Source organism: Nilaparvata lugens, chromosome 2 (genome assembly GCF_014356525.2).
Source record: "Nilaparvata lugens isolate BPH chromosome 2, ASM1435652v1, whole genome shotgun sequence".
Lineage (NCBI taxonomy): Eukaryota > Metazoa > Arthropoda > Insecta > Hemiptera > Delphacidae > Nilaparvata > Nilaparvata lugens.
Window position 1 is genome coordinate 79003742 of NC_052505.1, and position 14056 is coordinate 79017797.

A 14056-nucleotide genomic window follows, 5' to 3' on the forward strand; every position below is an offset into this window, starting at 1 on the left:
ACATTTCAACAACTGATATTTTGTTCCATTCCTTCATAATGCGTCCCAGATACTCCAATTTTCGTCTCTTGACAGTGTACATTATTTCCGTCTTCTTACTGAGTTGTTGAAGAACCCTGTTGTTGGAAATTTCGTCCATCCATGATATTTTCAAGATTCGTCTATAGGTCCACATCTCGAACGCTTCAAGTTTCTTTGTTGTTGTTTCATTCAGGGTCCAAGACTCAACTCCATATAACAAAATGGAAAATATATAACAATGTATATTGAAAAAAACAAATCGTTCGCGTTTTTCAACATCTTTCAATACTAGACAAAGAGGTTCGCTACTTCGATATCCTGTGCATAGGCTGACACTGGTTGAGAAGGCGCCATTATATTCGGGTATGAAGATTTTAAACTATTTACCCAAAGCCATGGATGATAACAGCCACGATAAGTTTGCCAGGGAAGTTAAAAAATTGCTTATTGATGCTTGTCCTCACTCACTTGCTGACTGTTTTGAGGTGTTCTGTTGAGTAAGTCTTGGCTAGAGAGTGGGCTCTTAAAACATTGTTTCTTTTGAATGTAAGATTATAAAATTCTGACTTGTCACATGCTATGCGAACTCTGCTCGATTATACAGCTCTATGTGACAAAATTGAACTAAACAAAACTCTGATACAACCAATTCCTGGTTTCAATAATCACCAGCTAATAACTGCGGCACCGACATTGCTACGAACTTGTTGCTATCTGAATAGAAAACAACATGGAGACTCCAAGTGGAAAGAACATGTTTGAATAGTAGTAGTGTGTTGGTTCGCTCTCGACGTATTGTCATGGATGTTATGATGATGCATTGTACAATCACAGTGTGCCTCATTTGTGATGAATTGCTGGCTGAAATAATAGGGTGGGACGAGTGAAGATGGGAGCTATGTTGAAACACGAGAGTCATTAACCCCTTGTGAGGTTATCAGGCTGTGCTTGGGGCCTTGCATTTGCATTTCAATAGGTCCTGGGCCGTCGCCTTTCACCAGCGCTTATAAATGCCTTTCCACGGTTAGCCTGATGTAACCGATTCCTCTCCCTTCCCAGTCACCCCTTCCCCAAAACCCTGCACATCAATTTTTGCCACCATCAAACTGATTGATCCTCTTCAAAATCTCCATTTCGCCGTTCATCAGTTTTGAATAATATCATCAACTATACAATGGAGTCGATCATTGATTTCCCCATCAAATGTTTGTAATCGAAAGGGCGAACTCCCTCGAGGTTGCAACTGTGGGAATTTTGTAGATCAACAATTCAGATAACACCAGGAAAGAATGGAATCATGATATGATATCTCCCTTGATGAATATCGTATTAGCTCATTGTCAATAACATTGTTTTGTATTTTGTATTTGATCCATTGAGAAGTCCATGATTCTCACTCGAATCTTATCTAATGCTGCTGATTGATCTCTATAGAACGAGGAAATCACCTATTTTTACACTCCATGATGAACTAATGGATATATGAACGCATTTAATATTCTGCTGTAGCTTGTTATCATTTCTGTTGTACAGCCATCAAAAACAGCGATCATCATCATCATCATCTTCATCATCTTACGTGCAAGGATTAGGCTACTTCCTGTTCCGACTTACAAACAGCTTTCAGTGAGTTATATAAATTCAATTTTCGTACATAGCATGTGGTTATTGCCATCTCTTGAGTGGCCTCCCAATTGATCTTACCTTCTGGTATATGATTTGATACCTGTAGAGAAATCCTTTCTGCAGACATTTTTTTATAAATATGTTCCTTCCATTGAATTTGGTATTCTACAAGAACAGCGTGGATAAAAAATAATAACGTTCAAAAATTGTCATGAAATGAAGTGCTTAATTTATACAATACTTGAAATATATACTAGTACTTGCAATGTAATACTGTAATCGATTTTGTGACGAAAGGCGCCAGTATACCGTATTGGTATCTCTTAAGCTAGAAGATCTGACTTTTTTAGATAAAATTCAAAGTAATTCCTGGATTTCTTTCTTCCTCCTGGATAGCATAGAAACACCTTATTCGAGGCTAAATTTTGAAAAAAAATGTATTTCCTGGGGGTGGATCCATCTTCTTTAATAAGCTCCTCATACCTCAGATTCCCTAGAACATTGCGTACCGGAAGCTGGGTCTAGGCTTTATTCTTACAAAATTAGCACTGCTTGAAAGTAAATAAGAGGTTACTATTGTATTTTGATAACTTTAAAGTGGAAACACTCACATTCTTCTGATGTAGCGACGACCTTTCGTGCTGGTGTTTCATATCAAAATACAATAGTAATAATATTAGTGAAAACAAGATGGATAACCAACAACGAATAAATAAGAGGTGTTCAATATTCTTAAAATTTATATTTTAATATCATCCCACATTAGATTCTTGGTTCTCTGCTCTCTGAAGCTGGCATCATACAGTAAAACTCATTGATAGACATGAAATATCTTAATTGAAAACCGAACTGCCCTCTCCAGACTCCGAACTTTTACCGGTATGATTTCCTCGAACTCTACAAGGAAATTATCTGTAAATAACAGCCCATGTCAATGAATTTACCGAATCCGGTTAAGCTCTAATAATATGAACCGCGTGGTCTGTGCAAACTTTTGATATGAGACGTATTTTGAAGCGGTTGGAGTGAAAAGTTTCAAGTGGAATCGAAACGATGAGTGTTGAGAGTTCCGAGAGCCGCATTGCCGAATCGCAAACTATGCTCCAGGCACTTATGCAATTCGTTTTTCATAGCTCCAAAACATGGACTTAAACTTCCATCAGCGATTCATTAATTATTCAAATAAGTGGCAAACATTCCGAGAAGCAGCAACGATTACCATCAACACGGCCATTTTAAAATGAGTGTCAGTGGAGGAAGGCTTCGAAAGCTGTGGTGATGCTGCTGATGATTTTGCTGATGATCCTGACGATGCAGCCCAATTGCATCATATTTGCATATTCTCTTACGCTTCCTCTGAAATTCATACCAAGTCCGACCCTCATTTCCGCTCGGCATAACATCGAATTTCTTTGCCATGTCATTTTCACATAACATAGTCAATTAGCAAGCTTGAATGTGCTTCTGCAGAATTGCTCTTGAATGTGTTCAATCATAATAAAAATGCAATATTATCATAAAATTATTCTGCATTCAATTTACAGGTTTCCATGTTTGGATCTGGCTGTTATACACTAATTCATTTACAAACGGCTGAGTGAATGAATTAATATTACTTAAAATATCACTGCACTAGCAGAGACAACTAATAACCAATAGATTGCTTTATTCTATGTCACTAGTGAGAATTGTTTAGCGAAATTCTCATATTGTTTTGGATGGTATTGATCAAAACAATACAAAAATAAACTTGCGTGAAATTTGTAGTATTCTATCTGTATCTTTTTAAATAAGCAGAATTCTTTCCAAAATCACAAACCAAATTTATTGTGCGTTTTCTTATGGCCAAATCAGTCAATAAAATTCAGCATTAAAAAAGGAAAAAGCAATAGAATTTATCATAATTGGAATGATATTATGAATGTCCCCATATTATGCAGCCCCATGGTTTCCACTGCATGAATAATGGATGTTCTTACAAAAACAGTTGAGAAAAGTGGAAGAAAATTTCAGCACCAACTTGATATTTTGGTAGATAAGTGACATTTACTAACCAGAGATTTGTTTCCAACTTGTAGATTGATTTTCCCTTTTTCCTTTCATCTTTGTATACTCTGAACTGCGAGTACATTCAGAATAAAACCTTAGATAGAGTTTAAACAGTAGAACATAGGATTCATAGTATTCTTCAAATGTGAAACATCTATTTTGAAAGATTGGAGTCAATTCATTTTACATATCATAGACTCTTCCTAGATGACTGTGATATCAGAGCTTGAATGTAAGATTGGAGTTTAACGAGAAAGTCTTGAAATATTTTTTCAAGAATTAGTGGACTAATGAGAGATTGATGATTACTCAAATTACTTATCTGGTTGACAACTAAAGTTATATAAATTGAGTTCAACTCACCTCTGTTAATTACTCGACCAGGGACGTTTATTCCGTAGACTCATGATTCGCGGTCTCGTTGTCTGAAAAATAACAAATTCCATTGTGAATAGTATTCATCAGCTACTTATAAAGACATGAATACACACGTAGAATATTTAAATAAATTAATGTGGTAATAAATTCCACTCTACTCAAATCGACCCTTCCTCAAATCCACAAATCAACTCTCACTTCAATTATTATACATATTTCTACAGTAAGTGAAAATTATTAGAGACTCCAGTAACTGTCGAAGTTTCATTGTTTGAGTTTTGACCAAAATTATCACATTATCACACTTTTGTTTATCCAATCATGGAATCAGTGCTCACTACCACAGAAATAATATTGTGGTAGAAGGTTGGATGGGAAGTGATAGATAACAATATAATATTTGAAGTAAAATAGAGTGATCCGTGGTCTAGTGGATAGAGTGCTTGCGTAGCAGCATAGAGATCCCGGGTTCAAACCCTCTCACAACCAAAAGTTTTTTAACCAGATCACTCCCGTGTTATCGGATGGGCACGGTAAACTGTCGGTCCCGGCTGAAGTATGACAGTCGTAAGACCCATTGACGGCTTAAATTATATATTCAGGCGGTGGGACCTTCCCGCAAGGGACTCCCCACCAACAAAAGCCATACGAATTTACTTTACTTTTTAGTAAAATAGAGTGAGATGGAGATGGAGTGTATCGATATAGATAGAGTTTTCCAGAAATTCCATTGTTGGTGACAATTCCAAGAATCTCAAACAACAGGGCGCCATCATCAACGATCATACAACGATTGTCTAAAAATTCTATTGATGAATAGTAATTTCAGATCGAGATCAACAATCGATGCTCAAAACTCTTATAATACAGCAATAAATTGTTGTGATGTATTATTATAGAGGTGTGAAAATTCCAAGAATCTCGAGCAATCACACTCAATCGCGGGCTATTTGTCTGAATTCTATAGATAGATAATAATTGCAGAGCGAGAACGAGGACAATCGGTGATAAAAGTTGGCATAAAGCTGCTAGTGTCAGTGCTCAGTGCAGAGAGCCGTTTTTTGCCCGGAAAAGCGACCGGAATTTGAATAACAGCACATCCGATTCAATATTCAACAGTTCGAGGTCCGATTGTTGGCCACAATGGTCGGGTGTAGAGCAGAGGGGGGTGTGGACCAGTGGTGCCGATAGGGGTAGCAGAGGTGGGGTGGTTAACAGAGTGAAAGGGAAAAGCCTCGACTTTTGCGGTTGAACAGTGAACAGTGTAGTGCGGTCACAGCATTAATACCGGAAAACTCCAGCTAGTGGTCACTGCCATTAATTTCGAACCGGACGTAGGTAACTTTATTGAGTCGGGGGCCTTTCTCTGTACCAATCGGAGGAGGCACAAGTGTTTCTCACTCTATCATCCTCCCTTTTCCACACATCTGCTCTCTCGCTTACTCTCACTTTATCACTCCAGTTCACTTTCATAGCACATCGCTATCTGTATTTGGTCGACCACTGCGCTCTAATTACCCCTCCCTTCACCAACCATCTACTGACCCCCACCCCAACCACCTAGCTATCGATTTCAACTGCTTATTGGACGGGTCACCCTTGCCGTCATCTTCCCATAGTTTCCTCTCATTTCTCCAAAATGTGATTCCAATTAACAACTTACATACACTGGTCACTCTTATTGGTCTAATTGGGAGAGAGGTGGCCAACTGTACGGTGTCACATTGAATCAGATTACCTGCTTTCACCATCACCGACACGAAATGATTTCATTTGCTCTCTAAATGGAGCAACGAGACTAGACGCCCGTACTAGATGTCATAAAAAGCCGCTCGTTGAAAAACGATCCTGGTGGTACTATCATTTTCTAGGTCCACAACGATGCCAATTACGTTTTTGACAGTGCAGAAATATAATTAATCAATGCAGAGAATCGGCATCGCTATTCTTCTATCTTTATCCACTGCCATTATAACGTGGACCTCACTATACAAATTCACAAGTGGAAGTAAATGTTAATAGAGATTGATGGCTTTATACCCCAAATGTGAACAAGAATGTATGGAAGGAAGGAAAAACTCATATAGTGATGAAAATTTTCGAATAAAGGAAAGCCAATAATACCACGAAAAAACCATCCGCTATCATCCAAAATACCAACAATGGATGAATGAATATGTTCATCCCTCCCAGTCTCCAACGGTCATAATAACAAAGTCCCTAATGAAACCAAATATATTCAGGTGACCCAGAAGATAAATTGTATCAGAAATTGTCACTGCAGTAGCTTGAATCGCTTGAGAGGTCGATTAATTGTGTCTGATGACTTGTACGGTTGGTTAATACCGATAGAGGAGGTATCCACGGAGCATTATTATCTTTGCTTAGGTCGGCGCCGCCAGGCAAGGCAAGCAGGGAGCTCTAGGTGTAGGTGTACTGTGTACGGATCCATAACTACACAGCTATAAGATAGCACAAGATAGGCTCACAGATCGCAGTTAACTACTCGCTGTACAGCTCCCAGCGTTCAGCACGGAGCTATTAATACTAGCACAGCATTCTGGACTCTGAAGCATCTTCATAAGGTATCTCCTTTCATGGCTCATTGTCTCAAGTATTACTAGCTGCTTGAATTAATCGAGTGTAACCTATTTCACTATAATTAAACCTTAACTTAACGGTGAGACAATCATGAGCATGAGCCTATTGTCCATTTCCTCAAGTTAAGTATTTGTAATCAGTAATGTAATAAGTAAATGAATAAATGAAAGATGACAGCATACATAGAATGGAAGATGACAGCAGTTAGAATTTGATTTTGGATGGATATCAAAAGGTTTATTCCTGTTGATGATGTCCAGATAAACCATAATCTTGTTTTTGAATAATAAGAGGTAACAACATTTAAAATAAGTTTTCTTATTCCTGGTGGTGCTCACATGAGTTTCTTGCTTGTGCGTGGGTAATTAAAAGTGCAAAGGGAAGGTGATTTATGAGATGATCGAACGTCCATGCCTATTCGATGGGATTTGGCATGATTCGAACCCGCGGCGAAGTAGCACTAGGGGACTGAAGGGTGCAACGCCTTTGTCGTCTAGGCTATTCTGGCCGGCAATATGATCTTTGGAGATGAACAAGCCTAAAGTTCATGGTTAGTTTTGAACCATTCATAACTGATATTTTCATATATTATCAGATACAGATCTGAACAGTAATCTAACTCTTACTTTTTTCCATGATATTATATTATACGTGGTCTATCGTGAATTCCCATCTTGATGTATTCCTATTCTTCATTTATTCTATAAAATACTATAATCATAATACAATTATGACATTGGAGGAAAACTAGGCTGAGCCTGTACTATTTCTCTCCAAAAATTTTGATAAAGCTAATGTTAATGTTGTCCAAAAGATAAGGTTATGTAATCTCACATAATTTAATGTAATTCTCATGCTACGATAGATCATCAATTTGAAACTGAGATGTATCGCTATCAAATACCAAAGATATATTATTGTACAAAGTTGATGACAATATTTATGTTTTTGTAACCTAGAATGAGTCAATGTAACACCAGAAGCGGCCAACAATAGGTTTATGGTTTTGGAAGTGTGTGAGGTTAGAGGCGAAATTGATGTTTTTATAACGTTGAATTACACTATGTAACACCCTCACGAAATCAGAGAATAGATTTATTTTGTGACATGGTTGAATACAAATGGATGGTGTGATGAGTGGGGCTGTGCTGCGGTGTATTCAGGGTTGCAGGCGTTGGAAAGATGAATGAATGACAGTTGTAGCAAGCACTAAAGTGAGGCGGGAAGAGTGACGATTGACGCAGCAAAAATGACGCGCAACGCAGAGCGCCCAATGATCAGTGACGGAGAGAGAACGATAAGAGGGCAACCGATGATCAGCAACAGAGAGAGAGAGAGAGTGTGTGTGAGAAGAGGGATTACGTTGCAAAGTTCACGTCTCAATGATTGATCCGATTCGGGAGTGATTTCGATTGTAGTGAACGCAACACTGCGCAAAAATTATGCCACTCGTTGGCGGGAGCAATGTTTGGCCAGCCATGTAGACAGGGAACATGATGTGCCGATACTTTTACGCTGACAGGAAATCAATTAGGCGGCGACACGCACAAACGGACACATCGTAGACGCCGACGGACACCGGCCGATATGCGTTCACTACACGCGCCCAAAATGTTTCCCAATCGAAACTTGCCAGTTGTCACTTTCCACAGCAATATTCGGGGCTTGGAAAAAAGGTGACAGCCAATGCTATTGTATATCTGAATAATTCATCTGAACTGAATTCTATGATAATCCTAGTTCCAATGCTACAAAACATAGATAAACTACTCGTATATATATGAATTTTAAATAATATCATGGAAAACATAATATAGCTTTAATTGAATTGTGTTTTTTTAATGTTCGGTTCCGATAAGTTTTCAGTCTCCTAGTTCTCCGTTTACAGTTCTCAGTTATTTTCCTATGCAGTGTTGATCGAGCTAGTATAATAGAGTTATAAACTAATATCATAGAGTCATCGAATTATAAACTTGCTCTGAATTATACATAAAAATCACTCATAGCTGTTATGAAAGTATTCTTAAATGCATGATCAATGAATTCAAGTTTTCAAAATTATGTAAAATGATAGAGACGTTTACTCATCGGATCAATCGATAATTGGAAAATGATTCTAATGTTTCACAGGAGGAAAATGGAAACTTAATTTCTTTCTCACATTCAGATGCTAAAACTACCTTTCCATTCACAATTCGGATTCAACTCTATTTATAATTATGCTATAAAGTTATGATTATTCCACTCAAAAGAAGTATTATCTATCACACATAGTAAAAGGTAATTTTTGTTATATTGCTTCTTGTCTGACTGTTTAGATATTTCATGTCAAATGAACTTTATAACTTTTCAAATGATACAAAGAAGTAGCAACTATATTGAAAACTGTGTATTGAGACATTATCGGTGTATTGAAAACCTATTCAAAAACAATATCAGTACGGCTATCAACTTTGAAATATTATTTCTTTTTGAACAACACAGAATGAGCTACAGTAAGTATACAATTGGTTCATGTATACAACTCCATTAGGACATAATTTCCACTATGAATGCCCGTTTCCATTATTTTCATGTATTGTGATTATTAAAAATTCGCATTATATCAGAAAATCAAATGAGAGACGATTCACTAGTGGAATGGAAGGATAATGATTAGACAACGGCGTAAACAGGGCTGATTGGCGCGCGCGCGCGCGTGTGTGTGTGTGAGGTGAAGGGATGTTGAGATTTAGTCACGCATCAGTTCATACCACCAATCAATTATAATTACCTCAATATATCGCTCAAGGCTAAACGGCTGTAATTAGTGGTAGCCTGTTAATAGTTGATCAGGCATCAAGCCAATTTCATCCTTAGTCTAGGCATCAATCATCAAGAGTCTCATCCATAATAAAGCAGACATACAACTTGCTGGTGACGTCACGTGTCATACTAGAGTCACCTCTCAGCTTGACAGCATCCTTGATACATTTCTAAACAACCCTCAGAATCTCGTATGTTCTCGTTATCTTGTATATATCGCATTTGTTATCTCAAGTAATGTTCAGAATACTCGTATCCGACAACACTATGTTTTGTTTCCGATGAGGTTTTCGATAAGATTTCTTCGAAGAGTTTATTGAGAGGTGATAATTCTGTGTTTCCTCTGAAAAGAGCTCACAAAAAAGTTGTGAAGATACAGAATGTTTAAATAGTATTTAGATAATATTTTACTTCCCCAGTACTAAATTATTATCATGTCATCATTATAAAAACTATGTAGGACATGAAGAAAATTTTTGATACGTATGTTGAACTGGAAATTCTCGAGTATCATAATTTTAATCACTATCAAGAAGAAGTAGTAATATACTGGGACAATCCAAAATTGGAATAGTATCATCAGAAGTGAACGCGGGTAGCTTCTCAGGAGATCGAGAGAATTTGAAGAGCAAAGAGAGAATGCTAGTGACACCAAAAAATGTATCATAATGATAGAAGTAGAAGATTGAAGCAAAGGTGAAAGTTACACCTTATAGAGCCTGACTACATGGAGAATTTATCTGAAGTAATTGAAAAATTTATTTTCTTGTTCAAATATTGTGATTTTGGTGGTATGTAATGTACATTAGAAAAAATAGCTCTTTTGGAAATTGTGCAAGGTGAGTGAATGTGAGAACTGATTGCTAGTTTTCCTTTCTCCTCTATTCTCTTCATTTCTTTCTCCACTTCTCCAGGAATTAGAAATAAATTAAATGATATACATTACTACTTGCAGACGTTTATAGGGTTTTTCATATTTCTATTGAGTAGTATTCTTTATTCCTAATTCACAAACTTCGTCCTGATTGAACATACCGGTATTTATCTATCCTTGTCTTTTCCATAATTATAGCAGTTTTATTTACTAATTACTATAGTGATAAATATTATCACTTGATACATTTTCTTTTCACTTTTCCTATTGCTGAACTGTGTGATTTTGCTATCTCATTGCATGTTATTGTTAATATTGTGAATTGGAATGAATTAAATTTGAATTCTCGAATTGAAATTTGAAGTAGTGAAATATGAGTGTTATGATTTAACAATGCGTGAGACAGTGAATAATGTTTGTGGCTGGAAGAATAAAAATTAGAGTAGCAGTTAGTCACTCCATGCCAAACTAGATAGAAGAGTGAAGACAGCACGAAGAAAGGACTAGTAGGCTATGTTATAGGAATAGTGAAGGTGAATCTATATTCTTTTTGAATTTCAATGTGATCGTGATGAGAGTTCATAATAATGAATTATGTTTTTATTTCCTCTAAACAGATTTTGTAATCGAGCAATCAAGTTATTATTTTTGTTACTTCCTTCGAAGTATGTTCGATCTTTCGAAAGATTGTTTAAACGAATTCAAATAATTTTGTTTAAACTTATTTGAAGAATTTAGTGAAGTTTCAAACGAATTTAAACACAGCTGAGGCTCACATATCACCAGGAAGTAGTTTCTGTTATGTTATGTAAGGCTAATTCATGCCCACATTAATGTTCAAACCCAATCTCGAACTTAATAAAGTTTTCATCAGACACTGTGAAAGCCCTGAATTGTCCCCAAAACTCCATTCAGTAAACCATCAAAAGTATCTCAGTTATATTTCCACTTTCATCGACCTCTATCAATGAATTAATGGCAGAAACGTATTGTCACTGGATTAATTAAATCAGCTGTAGTCGGAGAGTGATACTATATTGAGACTCTTCAGCATGAAAGCGGAACGATGGGCCAGCGCGTTTCACCAATATTAGATTCGGAGCTATGATAAACAGTCGCTTTCGATTGAGGTCCATTCGATTCATTACAACAATTAATTATTCAGCCTTGATGGCATTACAAGTTCAATCTACCTTTGTGGGTCGGCGCGCGTTGCTAATGACATTATCTCGTTCAAACTGATTATACACGGTAGCTGAGCAGCAGTGGCCGCCGCATCGCTACCCAACTTGGAATTATGAACGCCATTGCAATGGCTGACGGGATTCACTTCCGTTCGCCACAGCTCAACCAAATCACCTATCATATTTATAGTCAACTTCATTGAGAATGAAATTGATCAATTTTGATATCCAGTATACCAGGTCAGCTCACAGTATAATGTATCTTCAATATTCATTACGGAGATGGTAGATATGATTCATGATGCAGTCCAGAATATAATTTAGGTCTCAATAACCCAATTTTATCCCTCAGTAGAATTCACAATATATTCCAGTTGAAGCATGTCTGAGTATGTTGCAAATTCATGTTTGAATGAATGAATATGATAGACTTGATGAAGTTGCTGTGTAGTAAGGCTCGCTACTATAACCTAAGCATGTTGTGATCATTTAGAAGTTTTGTGAATGAATTCCAAAGCTTCGTGGTAGTTTAGGATACGACACAATTATAATTATCATACAGATGGAATTAAATAGAGAATGCATTTATTCAAATGCTAATTAATATATAACTATTATTTAACGAAAATCCTAAATAAATGCTGTACATCACCCCGAAGACTTCTGCTACTGCTGACATTGACAACAGGGTTAACAGCTAGATGGAAATTCGATGAGAACTACTATCCAAAAATGAGTTGCCAGCCCGGGAATCGAACCCGGTACCTCCCAATTGCTAGTCTCGAATTTCCATCTAGCTGTTAACCCTGTTGTCAATGTCTGCAGTAGCAGAAGTCTTCGGGGTGATGTACAGCATTTATTTAGGATTTCCGTTGAATAATAGTTATATATTAATTAGCATTTGAATAAATGCATTCTCTAATTAATTCCATTTGTAACTGGTTGGCCGCTATGACTTCGTATAAAATGAGCGCTGCTATCCAGAGATTGTCAGTTTGGTGTGAGGGTAAGCATTCCTGACTAGCAATTGGGAGGTACCGGGTTCGATTCCCGGGCTGGCAACTCATTTTTGGATAGTAGTTCTCATCGAATTTCCATCTAGCTGTTAACCCTGTTGTCAATGTCTGCAGTAGCAGAAATCTTCGGGGTGATGTACAGCATTTATTTAGGATTTTTGTTAAATAATAGTTATAATTATCATACCCGAATTTGACAAGCAAAGCATAGTCTTCAATAGTTTCTCAGGACACGTAAAATTCACTTGAATGAAAAAAGTTGAGATAAATAGTATGATTATTTTTGTGCAATTTTCGAGTTCCATGTGAGAATCAATATTATTCGAATGAATGCTAATTGAGACAGAATTATTGTCTTCAAAAACTCTTGAGAAATTAGAAATGAATTTATGATTTACAAACAACATAACAATACTAATTATTCACGTGTTGAGATAATAGGAGAAGGATCGTAAGATTCGTGTAAAAAATTACATTGTTGAATCATAATACGAAATAGTGACTAGTATAGTGAGATCCACGTTATAATGACAGTATTTGATTAACTTCGATGCTGCTATCCTTGTCTATTATTCGGCAAAGCAGGTAGTACTATCCTTTTCTAGCTCCACAACGATGCCAAATCTGTTTTTGACAATGTAGAAATACGTTTAATTGAGGCAGAGAATCGGCAACGCTGCTCTGCTATCTTTATCCACTGTCATTATAACGTGGACCTCACTATAGATACATGTGTCGTACATAATATGCAATGTAGAAACTCATGTTTATACTAGAAGATAAAGAGTATGAAACTTTTCACACTTTAATGATCGTATAACTATGCAAATTTATCTAGAGTAGTGATTTGAACTTTATCATCTTGAATTAAATTTGATTACTTGGGAAGACTGAGCTTAGGAATGAAGGTGACAAGGTAAGCAGATAGTTTATTCATTGTAACATTGTACTGGTGCTACTTTATAGCTTGAGTTCAAGAACGAAAATTGTGTCTGCTGATTAGCATTTAGTCGATGAATGGGATCAAAATTCCAAACACGCCTTGTCGAGCTATTTAGGAAGGGTTGATGAGAATTGACTTATATTCGATTTTCGAACTTAAACTCATACAATGTATCCGCAAAATATGTTGAAAAAAATAAATTAACTACGTTTCTCATAATGTAATACATACTTGTAAAATCAAGACAATAACAGGCATTGAAAATGTTATAACTTATGTTAAGACTTAAATGTGATAGATCCCGGGTAATAAATAACACTAAATCATATCAAGTGACTGAGTAGGAAAAGATTTTGTGGATATCACTAGACTCTACGATCTATAGACTCTGCTAGATTTCAACCTGGAATGTGTTTGCACCACATGTGATAAGAATGGGTTTTAAAGTGAACTCATCCGTAATTGTCATGGTAACAATGCTTTTAAACATGCCATTTGGACGACCGTACTTGATCCATGAGATCACAGCACTATTGTTAATCATAGAGTACAAAAAAAG

General features: G+C 36.6%; 1 protein-coding gene across 2 annotated transcripts in view; it reads right to left on the reverse strand.

Moving 5' to 3' along the window:
* LOC111046679 (chaoptin) overlaps positions 1 to 14056 on the reverse strand; it is a 278433-nt gene that overhangs the window by 114073 nt on the left and 150304 nt on the right. For both annotated transcript variants that reach the window (XM_039421831.1, XM_039421832.1), the window contains one exon: positions 4060 to 4121. The gene's annotated coding sequence lies outside the window, so the exon portion shown is untranslated. The remainder of the gene's footprint in view (positions 1 to 4059; positions 4122 to 14056) is intronic.